Source organism: Schistocerca serialis, chromosome 9 (genome assembly GCF_023864345.2).
Source record: "Schistocerca serialis cubense isolate TAMUIC-IGC-003099 chromosome 9, iqSchSeri2.2, whole genome shotgun sequence".
Lineage (NCBI taxonomy): Eukaryota > Metazoa > Arthropoda > Insecta > Orthoptera > Acrididae > Schistocerca > Schistocerca serialis.
The window spans coordinates 282,702,156-282,719,543 of NC_064646.1; the positions used below are offsets into that span (position 1 = coordinate 282,702,156).

The 17,388-nt window shown below is 44.0% G+C and overlaps 1 protein-coding gene and 1 pseudogene across 1 annotated transcript in view; one reads left to right on the forward strand and one right to left on the reverse strand.

Moving 5' to 3' along the window:
- The window catches only part of LOC126419551 (uncharacterized), a 146,087-nt gene that overhangs the window by 78,149 nt on the left and 50,550 nt on the right, over nucleotides 1-17,388 (reverse strand). The window lies entirely within an intron of this gene.
- LOC126420204 (5S ribosomal RNA) lies at nucleotides 3,642-3,760 on the forward strand (annotated as a pseudogene).

The window sequence follows — 17,388 nt, forward strand, 5'->3', positions numbered from 1 at the left end:
GAGCCCACCTGAGAGACAATCTCTACTGCTTACAAATTAACAACGTAGTGCAGAACAGATGTGGCTTGAATTCAAAGAAATAGTATCGACGGCAATTGAGAGATTTACACCAAACAAATTAACAAATGCCGGAGACGATGCCCTATGTCACTCAAAATACATCAGAACACTGTTGCATAAACAACGAAAAAAGCGTGCCAAATTTAAACGATCAAGATCTTCAAGACTGGCGATCTTTTACAGAAGCTCGAAATTTCGCTCGGACTTCAATGCGCGATGCTTATAATAGTTTCCACAACGAAACCTTGTCTCGAAACCTGGCTGAAAGTCCAGAGAGATTTTGATCGTATGTAAAGTATGCTAGCGGCAAGACACAATCAATGTGCTCTCTGCATGATAGCAATAGAAATACCAACGATGACAGTGCTGCTAAAGCAAATTACTTTACCAAACAAGACGAAGTGAATATTCCAGAATTCGAATCAAGAACAGCTGCCAACATGAGTAACTTGAAGCAGATATCTTCGGAGTAGTGAAGCAACTTAAAATCGCTAAATAAAAGCAAGTCTTCCGGTCCTCAATCTATACCAATCAGGTTCTTTCCAAAGTATGCTGATGCAATAACTCCATACATAAAAATCATACACAACCGCTCGCTCGATGAAAGATCCGTACCCAAAGATTGGAAAGCTGCACAGGTCACACCAGTATTCAAGACAGGCAATAGGAGTAACCCACAAAACAGGCTCATATCATCAACATCGATATGCAGCAGGATTTTGGAACAAATCTTGTGTTCGAACGTTATGAATTACTTCGCAGAGAACGGTCTATTGACACACAGTCAACACGGATTTAGGAAATATCGTTCTTGTGAAACACAACTAGATCTGTACTCACACGAAGTGTTGAGTGCTATCGACAAGGGATTACAAATTGATTCCGTATTTCTAGATTTCCAGAAGGCTTTCGACACCGTAACTCACAAGTGGCTTGTAATCAAACTGCGTGCTTATAGAATATGGTTTCGGTTATGCGAATGGACTCGTGATTTTCCGTCAGAGAGGTGACAGTTCGTAGTAACTGACGGAAAGTCATCGAGTAAAACATAAGTGATTTCTTGCGTACCCCAAGGTATTGATATAGGCCCTCTACTGTTCCTTACCTATATAAACGATTTAGAAGATAATCAGCAACGGCCTTAAGTTGTTTGCAGAAGACGCCGACGTTTGCCACCTGCTAAAGTCATACGAAAATCAAAACAAATTGCAAAAGACAGAAAAGATAATTTTATGGTGCGAAAATTGGCAATTGACCCTAAATAATGAAAATTGTGAGGTCATCAACATGAGTGCTAAAAGGATTCCGTTAAACTTTGGTTACACGATAAATCAATCGAATCTAAAGGCTGCAAATTCAGCTAAATACCCAGGAATTACGATTAGGAACAACTTAAATTGGAAAGAATACATAGAAACGTTGTGGGGAAGGCGAACAAAACACCGCGTTTTATTGGCAGAACACTTCAAAAGATGCAACAGATCTACTAAGGAGACTGCCTACATTACGCTTGTCCGTCCACTTGTGGAGTATTGCTTTGCGGTGTGGGATCCTGACCAGATAGCGTTAATGGAGTACATCGAGAATATTCAGAGAAGAGCAGCACGTTTTGTACTACCGAGAAATAGGGGAGGAGAGTGACACGGACATGATACAGGATTTGGGTTGGACATCATTAAAACTCAGGCGTTTCTCGTTGCGGCGGGATCTCCTCAAGAAATTTGAATCAGCAACCTTCTTCTTCGAATCGGAAAATATTTTGTTGATGCGAACCTACACAGGGAGAAACGATCATCATAATAAAATAAGCGGAATCAGAGCTGTCACGGAAATATACAGGTGTTCGGTTTTTCAGCGCACTGTTCGAGAGTGGAATAACAAAGATTTATTGTGAAAGTGGTTCGATGAACATTCTGACAGGCATTTAAGTTTGATTTGCAGAGTATCCATGTAAATGTAGATTAGAGCAGATATACAACATCTTGCATCAAGATATCCATACCCTCCATTCCAATAAATTTCTTCTTATCTACACCCTCTGACAACATGAAATACATGCTGTCCTCCTCAACGAAACCATTCTTCAACCCCACCATTTCATATATATATATATATATATATATATATATATATATATATATATATATATATATATATATCCTTACATAGTAGCCATCTCCCATCTTCGAAATAGCTCTTATACATCCCAGCCACTCCTAAAGATCCAATTGAGCACCTCATCAGCAACATCTTTGTACCAAAACTCATACTAACCCTCCCACCCCTTACGATTTCCTAACTTGTGGGGACTGAACATTTACCACGTACATATTCACTGTTGACCTCCACCTTCACTCCCGCGCAGTCGCCAAGAAACAATTGTGGCTCAGTATATCAACTTCTCAATAGCTATGATATTCACATCTCTGGCGACGCCCGTCCTGACACGGATACTACGCTCAGTTCCATTATTGTCTCCCCTAACTTCTTAAGGTGTACCACAACTGATCCTAGATGCAACTGGGAGTGATCATTTACTTGTCCTTCTCCAGCTCTCATATTGTGCACCAAACCCAACTCATCCCTCTCATAATCACCATACGTGACAAATCCACGAGTATCCCTGTGCAGACTGCAATGCATAATGTATGCCGTGTCAACGTCCATACTGTAATCGAAGCCACAGTTTCAGCCTTCAAAATCGTGACTATATAAAACGTGAGGATGATTTCCCACGACACAGCATCACAGATGTAATTTCCAATCACATCTTACTCCCAGCCATCTACTGTGGTAGTTCTACTCTTCCTCAACATACTCTTGCCCTGCTCCCAGAATCCCACCATTTCTACAGAGAATTCCTTCGTACTCATGACTGGGACTGCCACCAACAGTTATAACAAGCTGAACGACATCGGGACAAGACATGACATGCACTAAACTATAAGAAACACTTATAAACTCTACAGAGTATTGGAAAGCATTTCATAGGCTCTCCAGAAATAACCCCACTCCCATCTATCCCATCCTAGATAACAACAAACCATTTCCTGATAACCTCACCAAAGCCAAACACTTCCCATCCTACCTGGAAGATACATTCAGCATCCCTTATAATCCCATCTTTGATTACTCGGTGGATCTCTATTTGTGTGTATGTGCCAACACAGCTATCCCACTACTCACATCAAACTTCCACTTCTTACACAGCACTCCATGAACAGGAACAAACACCCCAATAACAGCTAAAGACATTACAGAAAAACTCGCTAAAAAGCGAGACACTGCACCGGATCACAATACAATAAACTACCGCCACCTCAAGGAATGTCCTGGAGCCTATCACGAAACTCTTCCCTGCCTTTACAGTATCATTGTCCACACAGCTTATTATCCAGAGCAATAAAAAACGTCCAGTCTTCCTCTTCCTGATATCTGATAAAGCACACTACATCTCATCCTATCTGCCTATAAGTCACTCACCAGATTCAGCTAAATCCTTTGTTGGTGAAAAAATGTTACCTTCTATGCCAATGCAATCAGACGATATGACCATTTACGTCGTGTATTTTGAGACTCGCGCCAACGGCCTTGCTACAGTGGTAACACTGGTTCCCATCAGATCACCAAAGTTAAGCGCTTTCAGGATTGGTTAGCACTTGGATGAGTCATCGTTTGGGTATGCCGGGTGCTATTGGCAAGTGGGGTGCACTCAGCACTTGTGAGGAAAATTGAGGAGCTAGTTGGTTGAGAAGTAGTGGCACCAGTCAGGAAAACTGACAACGGCTGGGAGATTAGTGCTGACCACATGCCACTCAGTATCTGCCTCCGGTGATGACATGGTGGCCGGTGGGTACTGTTGGTTCTTCAAGGCCTGTTCCGACAGTGTTTGTTTGTTTGTTTTATTTTGATATACGCAGACTCACTCACTAAAACCTGTAGGATACTTCCCCTTGATGTAGAATCATGTGATTTGGTAGCAAGAAAGGCTTGACAGTACAAGTACAGGAGAAAAAAATCAGAATATTGTTAATTTGTAATTATATCACACCAAAACATATTTGTTTTGTCATTTGTAATTTGACTTAAACTTGAAATTAAAACAGTCTCGAAAGTCTTGGAGTCCTTAGGGCCGATATCTTGCCAGTATCAATGAAGATAACATGCAAAACTCGTCAAGATCCTCCATTCCCGGAATGGATGAACTCTCTATACACAAAATTAAGTTTATATAGTACCCTCAGTGCATATGTCCTACTCACATGTGCCAATTTATGTAATTTGAGTTCCAGAATCCTGTAAGATTTTTCTTTGTTCTCTAGTCCATTTTAAAACTCAGTCAACGCAGTATGTTTTACGTAAGTTTTACATCATTTTATTGAAATTTTCATCTCATTTCACTGATAAGTTTCTAGGAATTTATGTCTTAAAAATCTGGCCCCAGCGGTTACAGGCTCTTTTTCATATTCATAACGTAAACGAATTCTTACTAGGGTCAGCTGCCCCCACTGTGCCCTCCCCCCCTCCCGCTGGGCGCCAGCTTCGCCCCAACAAACTACCGACCAATTAGGTTGTTGCAGAAGTTCATAGCGTTTTTCCGCAAGTTTAATAAACGCGACACATACACGTAACAGAGATTATAGTCATTAATAATATATATTCTTCACTATTTGCAAGTCTGGGCAACAGCCTTGTCACAGTGGTAACACTGGTTCCCATCAGGTCACTGAAGGTAAGCTCTGTCGGGCTGGGCTAGCACTCGGATGGGTGACCACCTGGTCCGCCAAGCATTGTTGGTAAGTGGGGTGCACGTAGCCCTTGTGAGGCAAACTGTGGAGCTACTTGGTTGAGAAGTAACGTCTCCGGTCTTGTAAACTGACATATGGCCACGAGAGAAGTGTGCTGACCACATGCCCCCTCAATATCAGCACCCAGCGATGCCTGTGGGCTGAGGATGACCTGGCGGCCGGTTAGTACCGTTGGCCCTTCCAAGGCCTGTTTCGGGCAGAGATCAGTTTTTTTTTTTTTACTAGTCTGCCAACGCTTACGTGACTTTACGATTCCGCAACCGTAGAAATCACGTGGTTTTGAAGCAAAGGACTCGTCGAGCATGTTTGGAAAGCATTTTCATCTGGAAAGGAAGTTCCTTGATAGTTGTTCGATAGAGAGCAGAAAAGATGAAAATCTGAGGGTGCAAGACCAGGTGAACAAGGTGGGTGTGGAATGATTTCCCAACCCGACTCCTGTGTAGTGTTTTTTGTCAGTCTAGCAGAATGTGAGTGGATGCATCACTTCACTGGTCATTGTTCTTGGATTGTGTCTGCAAGACGTCTCAGTTGTTGTCAGTACCTGCCAGCAGTGATTGTTGCAGCTCGGGGAAACAATTCGTACACCACACTGTTGCTCTTCCACCAGATACATAATACTATCTTTCTTAGATGCACGCATGTCTTTGTCCGAGGAGTTGTTTCTTTGTTTGGGCCCAATCATTCCTTTATTTTCCTTATAGTAGAATAAGGACACTATTTCTCATCACCATAACGATGCATGATATGAATGGTTCATGTTATTCACAATGTAATTGATGACGAGTAAGTAGAAATGTGGATATGTCCACTTGGTGATTTTGGCTTAGAGAACACATTACTCTTACACCCAGCTTTTGCATTGTCCCCATTGTATGCAAATTTCGCACGATGGTGAAATGACCACAGTTCTCACATCTGCCAGTTCTCGAGTACAATGGCGTGGGTCATTGTGGATTACAGCGTTTAAACGATGTTCTCCATATCTCATACGTCTTCCTGAACATGGTGAGTCACTAATGTCAAAACGATCCTACTTAAAACGAGAAAACCATTTTCTTGTCGTGCTCTGTCCAATGGCACTATCCCCAGACACCTGACAATTGTTTTGTGGCTGCCTCCACTGCCGTCACCCCGCTATCACACAATAGAGAGTATACAGAAAGGAAAGCTGAGGGCGGGTTATACGAATGACGCCAAACGTTGCGCTCAATGCTGTATTGAAATCGAATAAACGTGAAACGACAGCATGCGCTCGTAGGTAGCACAGTGCGCCTTGTACACGTCAACTGCGGCACTCGGGGGTCACAGCACCAAGTTAACACACCTGAAGATGGGTATACAAGAACCCAAAACTGGTCGTGTGATAATAAAAGAACTTTAGAACTGAAGCGGTATTTTCAACCTCTGGTATAATGCTCAGTTGCGGATGTTCCTCCAACAAGATTGTTTGTAGTAAAATACAGGGCGTTTGAAAAAGAACTCCCTAGTTTTAATGTGTTCTAGAATCTGTACAAAGTGACATACGCTATTCTAGTTTGTGTTGTTTGATTCGTCAACTCTCCAAGTTTGGCTCCCCTACAGTTGGCAGGTCTGCTTGACCTTGAGACGGCACCAGTGCTGTTTTTTCCTCTGTTCCCTCAGTTCACTCCAGGCGTGTATGCAGTGCAGTGCATGGCAACTCAGCAACAATGTGTACTCCGCAACAGAAAGCACAGTGTGTTATTTGGCTTGTGAAAACGGAGTCATTTATAACAGCGCATCGTGTGTTTTTTCCAACAAGATGGCGCCCCACCTCATTACAGTAACCATGTGCGTGCGGCTCTTGACACTCACTTTCCAGGAAGGTGGCTAGGCAGGGCTGGCCTAATACCTTGGCCACCACGAAGTGCAGACTTAACCCCACTGGACTTTTTCTATTGGGCCACATAAAAATTTTGGTTACAGTCAAAAGATCAGAGACATCAATCATTTACAGGAGAGAATCGTCGCAGCAGTTGAGGCAGTTACACCTGAAATGTTGGTGAATAAGTGCCGAGAAGTAGAATATCATCCCGACGTGTGCAGGCCGACAAATGGATCCCACATTGACGTGTACTAACATTAAACAAAACCTGAAGGAATTCTCTTTCATGATATGTACTCATTGATGTAATTTTTCATAAAATTCTGCATTAAATTTATACTTAGAACTAGAGAGCTTTTTCAAACACCCAGTACTGAGCATTATTTCGGCTTATTTGCAATGGAAGTAACATAAAAATTGAAAAAGACGTTGCCAGTTTCTGTACTTTTCCCGCTGTGCCAACCGCTGTCTGGAAACTACGCTCATGTCTCGCCTTACCCACGCCAAAAATGGTGTTTCTTCCAAATGCTTGGCATCTGGAACGCCCACTCCTGCCACTTTCACAGACCAGATACACTGGCGACCCAAAAATTTACGATCACCTATTTAATAGCTTGTTTGTCCGTCTTTGGAACGAAATATATCACTGATTCTGCATACAAGGGGTTTGTACAGTTTTGTGGCGCTAGAGGTCTAAACACAGGTCACATAATTCGCGTAAATAACGGGCCGCTGATTTGTGTACGCTGTGACGGTGCCCGATAGCGACCCAGATGGCTTAGGTATGATCTACATCAGGCGAATTTGGTCGCCGAGACACCAACGTGAGTTCACCATAATGCTCCTCAGACCACTGTAGAACGGTTCTGTCTCCGAGACACGGACAATTATACTGCTGAAAGATGACATCTACGTCGGGGAAGACATCAAGCATGAAGGGATGCAGGTGGTTCGCTGCTGTCAACGTCTCTTCAATTACTACCACAAGTCCCATGCAAGCGCAGGAGAGTGTCCCCCATAGCATAAAACTGCTCCCACCTGACTGCATTCGTGGGGCGCTGCACGCTTGAGCTGGGATTCAGCTCGATGGCAGTGTTTGTGGAGACGACCATCGACGTGTTGTAGCAAAAACGTGATTCATCCAAAGAGTTGACACATTTCCATTGATTGGCGATCGAATCCCGATGGTCGCATGCCCACTGCGATCGTTATTGACAATGCCGTTGGGTCAACATCTGAATACTTAGGTGTGGTCTGCTCTGGAGCTATGTGTTCAACAATATACACTACTGGCCATTAAAATTGCTACACCAAGAAGAAATGCAGGTGATAAACGGGTATTCATTGGACAAATATATTATACTAGAACTGACATGTGATTTCGTTTTCACGTAATTTGGGTGCATAGATCCTGAGAAATCAGTACCCAGAACAAGCACTTCTGGCCGTAATAACGGCCTTGATACATCTGCGCATTGAGTCAAACAGAGCTAGGATGGCGTGTACAGGTACAGCTGCCCATGCAGCTTCAACACGATACCACAGTTCATCAAGAGTAGTGACTGACGTATTGTGATGAGCCAGTTGCTCGGCCACCATTGACCAAACGTTTGGTGAGAGATCTGGAGAATATGCAGACTAGGGCAGCAGTCGAACATTTTCTGTATCCAGAAAGGTCCATACAGGACCTGCAACACGCGGTCGTCCATTATCCTGCTGAATTGTAGGGTTTTGCAGGGACTGAATGAAGGGTAGAGCCACGGGTTGTAACATATCTGAAACGTAAGGTCCACTGTTCAAAGTGCCGTCGGTGCGAACAAGAGGTGACCGAGACGTGTAACCAATGGCACCCCATACCATCACACCAGGTGATAAGCCAGTATGGCGATGACGAATACACGCTTCCAATGCGCGTTCACCGCGAGTCGCCAAACAGGGATAAGACCATCATGATGCTGTAAACTGAACATGGATTCATCCGAAAGATGACGTTTTGCCATTCGTGCACTCAGGTTCGTCGTTGAGTACACCATCGCAGGCGCTTCTGTCTGTGATGCAGCGTCAAGGGTATCCGCAGCCATGGTCTCCGAGCTGATAGTCTACGCTGCTGCAAACGTCGATGAATTGTTCGTGCAGATGGTTGTTGTCTTGCAAACGTCCCCATCTGTTGACTCAGGGATCGAGACGTGGCTGCGAGATCCGTTACAGCCATGCGGATAAGATGACTGTCATCTCGACTGCTAGTGATACGAGGCTGTTGGGATCCAGCACGGTGTTCGGTATTACCCTCCTGAACCCACCGATTTCATATTCTGCTAACAGTCATTGGATCACGACCAACGCGAGCACCAATGTCGCGATACGATAAACCGCAATCGCGATAGTCTACAATTCGACCTTTATCAAAGTCGGAAACGTGGTGGTATACATTTCTCCCCCTTACACGAGGCATCACAACAACGTTTCAACAGGCAACGCCGGTCAACTACTGTTTATGTATGAGAAATCGGTTGGAAACTTTCCTCATGTCAGCACGTTGTAGGTGTCGCCACCGGCGCCAACCTTGTGTGAATGCTCAGAAAAGCTAATCATTTGCGTATCAGAGTATCTTGTTCCTGTCGGTTAAATTTCGCGTCTGTAGCACGTCATCTTCGTTGTGTAGCAATTTTAATGGTCAGTAGTGTACTACTAACGGTGTGCTCTGAAATACTTGTGCATGCACCTGCATTGTACTCTTTCGACAGAAATGCCACACATCACCATCTATCCTACTTTACAGAGCACACAAACCTCCGAACCCCACATTCTGTGCAGAGTCATATACCATTTAACGCTTAGTGGTAATTTCACAGTCCTACTTCTTTCTGAAGGTGCTCATGACAGTAGCTCGTGAACATTCGACCAGTTTCGCTGTTTTCGATATACTCGTTCACAGGCCCTGTGTAATAATAGTCTAACCTTTATCAAAGTCGTTTATCTCCATGTATTTCCCTATTTGTGGCATATATCTTCGCTAGGATGATCCCCGTCCACAACTGCTCCGCTTACATACTTTTGTTACCGCGTCATGTGCCGTCAACGCTACCAGGCGGCTTCCAACGCCGCGGTGGGTAGTGGTCATAATATTTTGGCTTATCAATGTATTCCTTAAGTTTGGACGAAATTAGAGATGACGAGTACGAGCGGTCCCCTTGAGGATAGCCAAAAGTTACGGAAAGAGTTGTCATGTATGATGATGCTCAGCGTTTGGCGTCAGAATGTTACAGGTAAATGTTGCGTATGGAACCATGATATTTGTATCTCAGCAGTTTGTTACAGACAGGTGAGTAGCGAATATGACAGCATCTCGTTGAATGTGGGATGATAATCGATGAAACATGAAAGGATCATAGTGTATCGGACATTAAACATGGGTTCGGAACTCCGAGATCAACAACGTTTAGCATAGATCTTAGATATCACTGCGATAGTGATTCCATGCGCTTAAACATCAGCACAGGGCGACTACGAGTGTTTCACGAACGGATGTCACGTTGGCTCTGCAGTCTATAGGGCGATCGACATTCTGCCGAGAGTCGTATCGCCACCGATGTGAATGTGGAGCCTCAGGAAACCAGTTCTTACCAGGAGTGTGCTGAGACATATGGACCACACAGGCAACAGCAGCACACGACCGAGGAGTCACACACTGTCTTTCCATAACTTTTGATCACACAGGGACATCACCTACACTACCTGATCAAAAGTTTCGTGACACACATTAGTGAACATTAGTAAGGGGTGTGTCCACTCTACGCCTTTATGATGGCTTGAACCCTGGATGTGGCACTTTGGATGAGATGTCTGAATGTCTGTGGAGGAATGGCAGCTCATTCTTCCTTAACTGCAGAAACCAGAGAAAGAAGTGATGCTGGACGTTGGGGTCTGTGGCGGAGTCGATGTTCTAACTCCACCAGAGGTGTACCGTTAGGTTCAGATTGGAACTTCAGCAGATGAGTCCATTTCAGCAACATTACTGTCCACAAACCACTGCCTCACAGATGATGCTTTAAGACAGGGTGTATTATCAAGTTGATACAAATAATGATTGTCTTTGGACTGCTCCTTTACTGTACGTGTAAAATGGGCTCACACCCTTCCGCATCTAGAGTTTTCTTAAGCTAAATGAAGGAACCATACCATAACAAGGGAAACCCCCCCCCCCTCACACACACACACACACACACACACACACACACACCACATTCACCACTTCCTCCATGCCTGACAGTTCCTACTACAACTGATGGCTGGTAATCTTCTTCAGGCATTCGCCAAATCCAAATCTGTGCCACTGAGCTGATCATCAGTCGTCGCTCCAAATCACTCAGTTCCAGTCATACACTGACCCATGGCATCGCTCTTTAGACGACCACGAGCTTTGCTCAGCACTGCCTAGCAAAAGCTGTGGCTTATAAGTAGCTATTCGACCACTGTACTCCATTCTCTGTAATTCCCTACGCACAGTCATTGTGCTATTTGGACTGCTGGTAGCACTCTGGAACTCACGAGTGAGTCAATCTGCTGATTTCATGCCATTTTTTTACAACCACTCTCCGACTGCACGACAGTCCTCCTCTGTCAGTGCATGAGGTTTGGTTGGGCTATTTTCGTTCCTTCGCGTTTTCACTTCACAGTTACATCAACAACAGACTAGATTTTTCCTGATAGATTTGTTACTCATGTAACATCCAATGACTATCCGCATTCGAAGTCTATAAGCTCCCTGACCATTCTGCTACTACTGTTTCTCTACTGGCAGGTCCGCTTCATGTGAGATCTAGTGCTCAATTCCGCATAACCTAGGGCTGTCCAGATACTTTTCATCAGATAATATACACTAAAGCGCCAAAGAAACTGGTATAAACATGTGTATTCACATACAGAGTTACGTAAACAGGCAAAATATAGCACTGTGGTCAGCAACTCCTACATAACACAACAAGTGTGTGGCGCAGTTGTTAGATTGGTTACTGCTGCTACAATGGCTGGTTATCAAGAGTTAATTGAGTTTGAACGTGGTATTATAGTTGACGCCAGAGCGATGGGACACATCATCTCCGAGGTAGCGATGAAGTGGGGATTTTCCCGTATGACTGTTTCACGAGTGTACTGTGAATATCAGGAATCCGGTAAAACATCAAATTTCCGACATCGCTGCGGCCGGAAAAAGATCCTGCAAGAACGAGACCAACGACCACGTCCAACGTGACAGAAATGCAACCTTTCCGCAAATTGCTGCAGATTTCAATGCTGGGCCAGCAACAAGTGTCAGCGTGTGAACCATTCAACGAAACACCATCGGTATGAACTTTTCGAGCCGAAGGCCCACTAGTGTACCATTGATGACTGCACATCACAAAGCTTTACACTTCCCTTGGACCCATCAACACTGACATCGGACTGTTGACTCGAAACATCTGGTCTAGTCGGACAAGTCTCGTTTTAAGTTGTATCGGGCGGATGGACGTGTACGGGTACGGAGACAACCTCCTGAATCCAAGAACCCTGCAAGTCAGCAGGGGACTGTTCAAGCTGGTGGAGGCTCTGTAAAGGCGTGGGGCGTGTGACGTTGGAATGATGTGGGATTCCTGATACATCTAGATATGACTCAGACAGATGACACGTACGTAAGCATCCTGTCTGATCAGCTGCAGCCATTCATATGCATTGTGAATTCCGACGAACTTGGCGATTCCAGCAGCACAATTCGAGACCCCACACGTCCAGAATTGCTACAGAGTGGCTCTAAGAACACTCGTCTGAGTTTAAACACTTCCGCTGACCACCAAACTTCCCAGACATGAACATTATTGAGCATATCTGGGATGCCTTGCAACACGCTGTTCAGAAGAGATCTCCACCGTCTCGTACTCTTACGGATTTATGGGCAGCCCTGCAGGATTCATGGTGTCAATGCCCTCCAGCATTACTTCAGGCATTAGTCGAGCCAATGCCACTTCCGTGTTGCGGCACTTCTGCGTAATTGCGGGAGCCCTACAAGGTATTAGGCAGTTGCACCAGTTTCTATGTATATTCTGTGGTGTCACCGCCAGACACCACACTTGCTAGGTGGTAGCTTTAAATCGGCCGCGGTCCATTAGTACATGTCGGACCCGCGTGTCGCCACTATCAGTGATTGCAGACCGAGCGCCACCACACGGCAGATCTCGAGAGACTTACTAGCACTAGCCCCAGTTGTACGGACGACTTAGCTAGCGATGCAACACTGACGAAGCCTCGTTTATTTGCAGAGAAGATAGTTAGAATAGCCTTCAGCGAAGTCAATGGCTACGACCTAGCAAGGCGCCATAGCAAGTGATAGTTATCGTATGAAGCATGTCTCATCAAGAACGATGTATACAAATGATGGATTAAAGTTAAGTATTCCAGAAGCCACGTACTTTTCTTTATAGCATTCATTACGTATCCTGTTTCAGACCTCAAGCCATCCTGCATGAGCTTATAGCGTGCATTTCGGCCTTCGCTAGCAATATAACATATTCAGTGTACGTCAGAGGCAGCAACACCGAGGAGAAAAACTTAACGAAGTAGCTCGAGAATAGCTACAAAGCTTCACGGAAGTTAAAAAAGACAAAAGAGATCTAACTGAGACTGACCTAATATCCCTTGGCATATAGTTACTTCTGAAGGACTGCAAACTAAAGCACAAATTATCGCGCAATGTTACAGTCTCCCAGAAATGGAATGAAGTTTGTGAAAATGCGGCACCAGGAAGAATACATGTAATTACAAACTGTTTTGTACTACAGATTACTTACATAATAATACGCAAATGATTAAGAATGCTGAACTACGCCAGATCTCCGACTTCGAGATTTCAGTATGGTATCAAGCCCTCACGCACTGCCATCACACATCGTAATCTTCGTGACATGGGATAGATCGTGGTTTGGATATCTTCCTAGTGAATCTACCCATGTGCATTTTATTTGCAAGTTGGCAAACCTGGTCTACAGATATTCTTGTGACGATTTGCCTTAAAAATGTAAAATTCGAGGAAACAGTGGCATCTACTGATCGTCGAAGAATGACACGCGCAACAAAAGAAATCGTCGAACCGCTGATGCTGAAAAGGTTGACGCACGTCACTATGCTCAAGTGTAGAGAGACAACACAGGACAAAACTGGACGGCCCATTATGGTCGCGAGTACTAAAAGCTGTCAGTGACACCAAAGTTAAAGTACCCAGATACTCGTAGGGGGCGTAGGAACGGAAATCTTCAGTAGCAAAGAAAAAATGGAACTGCCTAACGTTTTAAATGTGGAAAGGAATATCTGGGTGAATTGCCCCAGTTCAATTCTCACGCCAATGGAATTAAGAGTGATATAGATATACAAGGTGAGTCAAAAAGGACTTTACAACTCCGGAATGATATCGAAATTTGTTGAGATAACTTATAGAACCGGCAGTAAACAACCTGAAGTTTGATTCACATGGTGCACCTGTACCCCATTCCGGCACTATGAGCGCCGGCATATTGCAAGTTAAAATGTCTACTTTCACTAGTACGAACCGTGCTAGCTGTACGTTTTGGTTTCATGAAACGAACTCTGCAACAACTGTTTGGCTTAAATTTCGCATCGAATACGCTAATGGTCTTCAAAGCAGGAGTACAGTTTACTCTTGGCACAATAACTTTGTTGAGACGGATTTTTCACTGCGACAGGATAAATCACCAGCTCACCCGCATTTTCATGAGTATGTCGAACACGTTAGGGAGGGCTTTGCCCGCAGCCCACAAAAATCAACGCGACGTGCGTCTCGCGAGACTGGCATTCCACATCAGACTGTTTGGCGAGTCCTCCGTAGATGTTTACACTTGAAACCATAAAGATTCACAATAATTCAGCAGATTAGTGACGCAGATCTGGTTGGTCGTGGGGAATTCTGTACGGAAATGTTGAATCGGACAGAGGATGACGAGCCATTCCTCAACACAATAATCTTCAGCAATGAGTCAGCATTTCATATCACTGCTACTATGAACACCCACAACTGCAGAATATTGGACAGCGAAAATGCTCATGCAGTCCTGGAACTCGTCCGTAACAGTCCCAAATTAATGTATTCCGTGCCCCTAGGAAATTGGAAGTGTGCGGCCCTTTCTTTTATATGGAGAAAACTGTCGCTAGTATTGTGTATCTCGATATGCTTGAAAAAAAAATATTTTTAGCTTTACACAGACAGTATGGTTTACTACCAACAAGACGGTGCAGCGACTCATTTCCTCACGGAATTTCGAGATTTCCTCAATAATCGCTACTTAGATCGATGGATTGGCTGTGAAGGACCAGTCGCATGCCACTTCTCTCCCCAGACTTGACACCACTGGATTTCTTTGGAAAATTTGTGGTACGTCCCATGGGACCAAATAGCCAAGGTCATCGGTCCTCAAGCTTACACACTACTTAATCTAACTTAATCGACCTTACGCTAAAGACAACACACACACACTCACGCCCGAGCGAGGACTCGAACCTCCGACAGGGGCAGCCGCGCGAACCGTGACAAGGAGCCTCAGACCGCACGGCTACCCTGCGCTGCTGGATTTCTTTCTCTAGGGTTTCATTAAAGACCGTGTTAGGTTTCTCCCCTACCAAACCACTTAGACGATCTGAAAAATCGAATGTACGCTGCCGTTATATCGGGCGTGCCCGATTTGTTGCAACGAGTGTGGGTAGAAATTGACTACCGGTAGAATATTTGCTCATCAAAAATGGTAGTAACATCGAACCAAAATGACACTCGACATTTTTATGAGAAACTTGAGGTTATTTTCTGCAAAATGACACACCTACCGATTCTTCAAGTTACCTCAACAAATTTCCATGTCATCCCAAGTGTGTAACGTTCTTTTTGACTCACCCTGTACGTTGATATTATTGTCAGTGGCATTGGGAAATACCTGAAATCATTAAAATTAAACAAGGCTTCAGGATCCAATGTAGTTCCTATCAGGTCCTAAAGAGAACTGACAGCTTAGTTATCTCTTCTTACAACCATAATGTACCGTAACGAAAGACATTGCTCAGTATTTGGGAGAAGCACATGGGAAACCCATCTTTAACAAGAGTAGCAGGAGTGATCCACGAACTACCGTCCATTATTTTTGACATCCATCTGTTGTAGTCTCTTAGAACACAGTCTGAACTCAAATATTGTATATTATCTTTTCCTCTGTGGTGCATCCACAAAGTGTCACGTCCTGGATAGGGCTCGAAGGTGGATCAACCACGCGTTACGTCTGGAGACGCGTTCTGTTTTCTAAGTTGCATCCACCATTGGGAAGATTGGGCCATGGGAGCTGTCCGCAACACATGCACAGACTCAGACATGAAGAAAACAGAGCAAACGCATTGCAACTGTCGAATATTTGGTTGGAGGTGACTGGGCGCGTTACAGTACAATGCTATACTGTACTCCGACCAGAAAAGTAGTGCATTTGCATGTGTTGCTAGGTGTTGGCAACTGTACTGCATTTACAAGCAGTTTTAGAATATGGAGTGAGAAATAATCTCATGAATGCGCAGAAGTGACGCTGGTGTTGTTGTTGTGGCCTTCAGTCCGGAGACTGGTTTAATGCAGCTTTCCATGCTACTCTATCCTGTGCAAGCTTCATCTTCAAGTAACTACTGCAGCCTACATCCTTCTGAATCTGCTTAGTGTATTCATCTCTTGGTCTCCCTCTACGATTTTTACCCTCCACGCTGTCCTCCAATACTAACTTGGTGATCCCTTGATACCTCAGAACATGTCCAACCAACCGATCCCTTCTTCTATTCAAGTTGTGCCAAAATTCCTCTTCTCCCCAATTCTATTCAGTACCTCCTCATTAATTACGTGATCTGTCCATCTAATTTTCAGCATTCTTCTATAGCACCACATTTCGAAAGCTACTATTCTCTTCTTGTCTAAACTATTTATCGTTCATGTTTCACATCCATTCATGGCAACACTCCACACAAACAGTTTTAGAAAAGACTTTCTGACACTTCAGTCTATACTCGACGATAACAAATTTCTCTTCTTCAGAAACGCTTTTCTTGCCATTGCCAGTCTACATTTTATATCCTCTCTACTTAGATCATCATCAGTTATTTTGCTCCCTAAATAGCAAAACTCATCTAGTACTTTAAGTGTCTCATTTCCTAATGTAATTCAACTCAGCATCACCTGACTTAATCTGACTATATTCCATTATCCTCGTTTTGCTTTTGTTGATGTTCATCTTATATCCTCCTTTCAACACACTATCCATTCCGTTCTACTGCTCTTCCAGGGCCTTTGCTGTCTGACAGAATTACAATGTCATCGGCAATCCTCAAAGTTTTTGTTTCTTTTCCATGGATTTTAATTTCTACTCCAAATTTTTCTTTTTCGTCCTTTACTGTTTGCTCAATATATAGATTCAATAACATCAGGGATAGGTTACAACCCCGTCTCACTCCCTTTCCAACGACTGCTTCCCTTTCATGCCCCTTGACTCTTACAACTGCCATTTGGTTTCTCTACAAATTGTAAATAGCCTTTCGCTTCCTGTATTTTACCTTAGCTCACCAAATGGAAGAGTTTTGTCATGGTTGGCTCACATAACGCTATCAGTAGTTCTAATG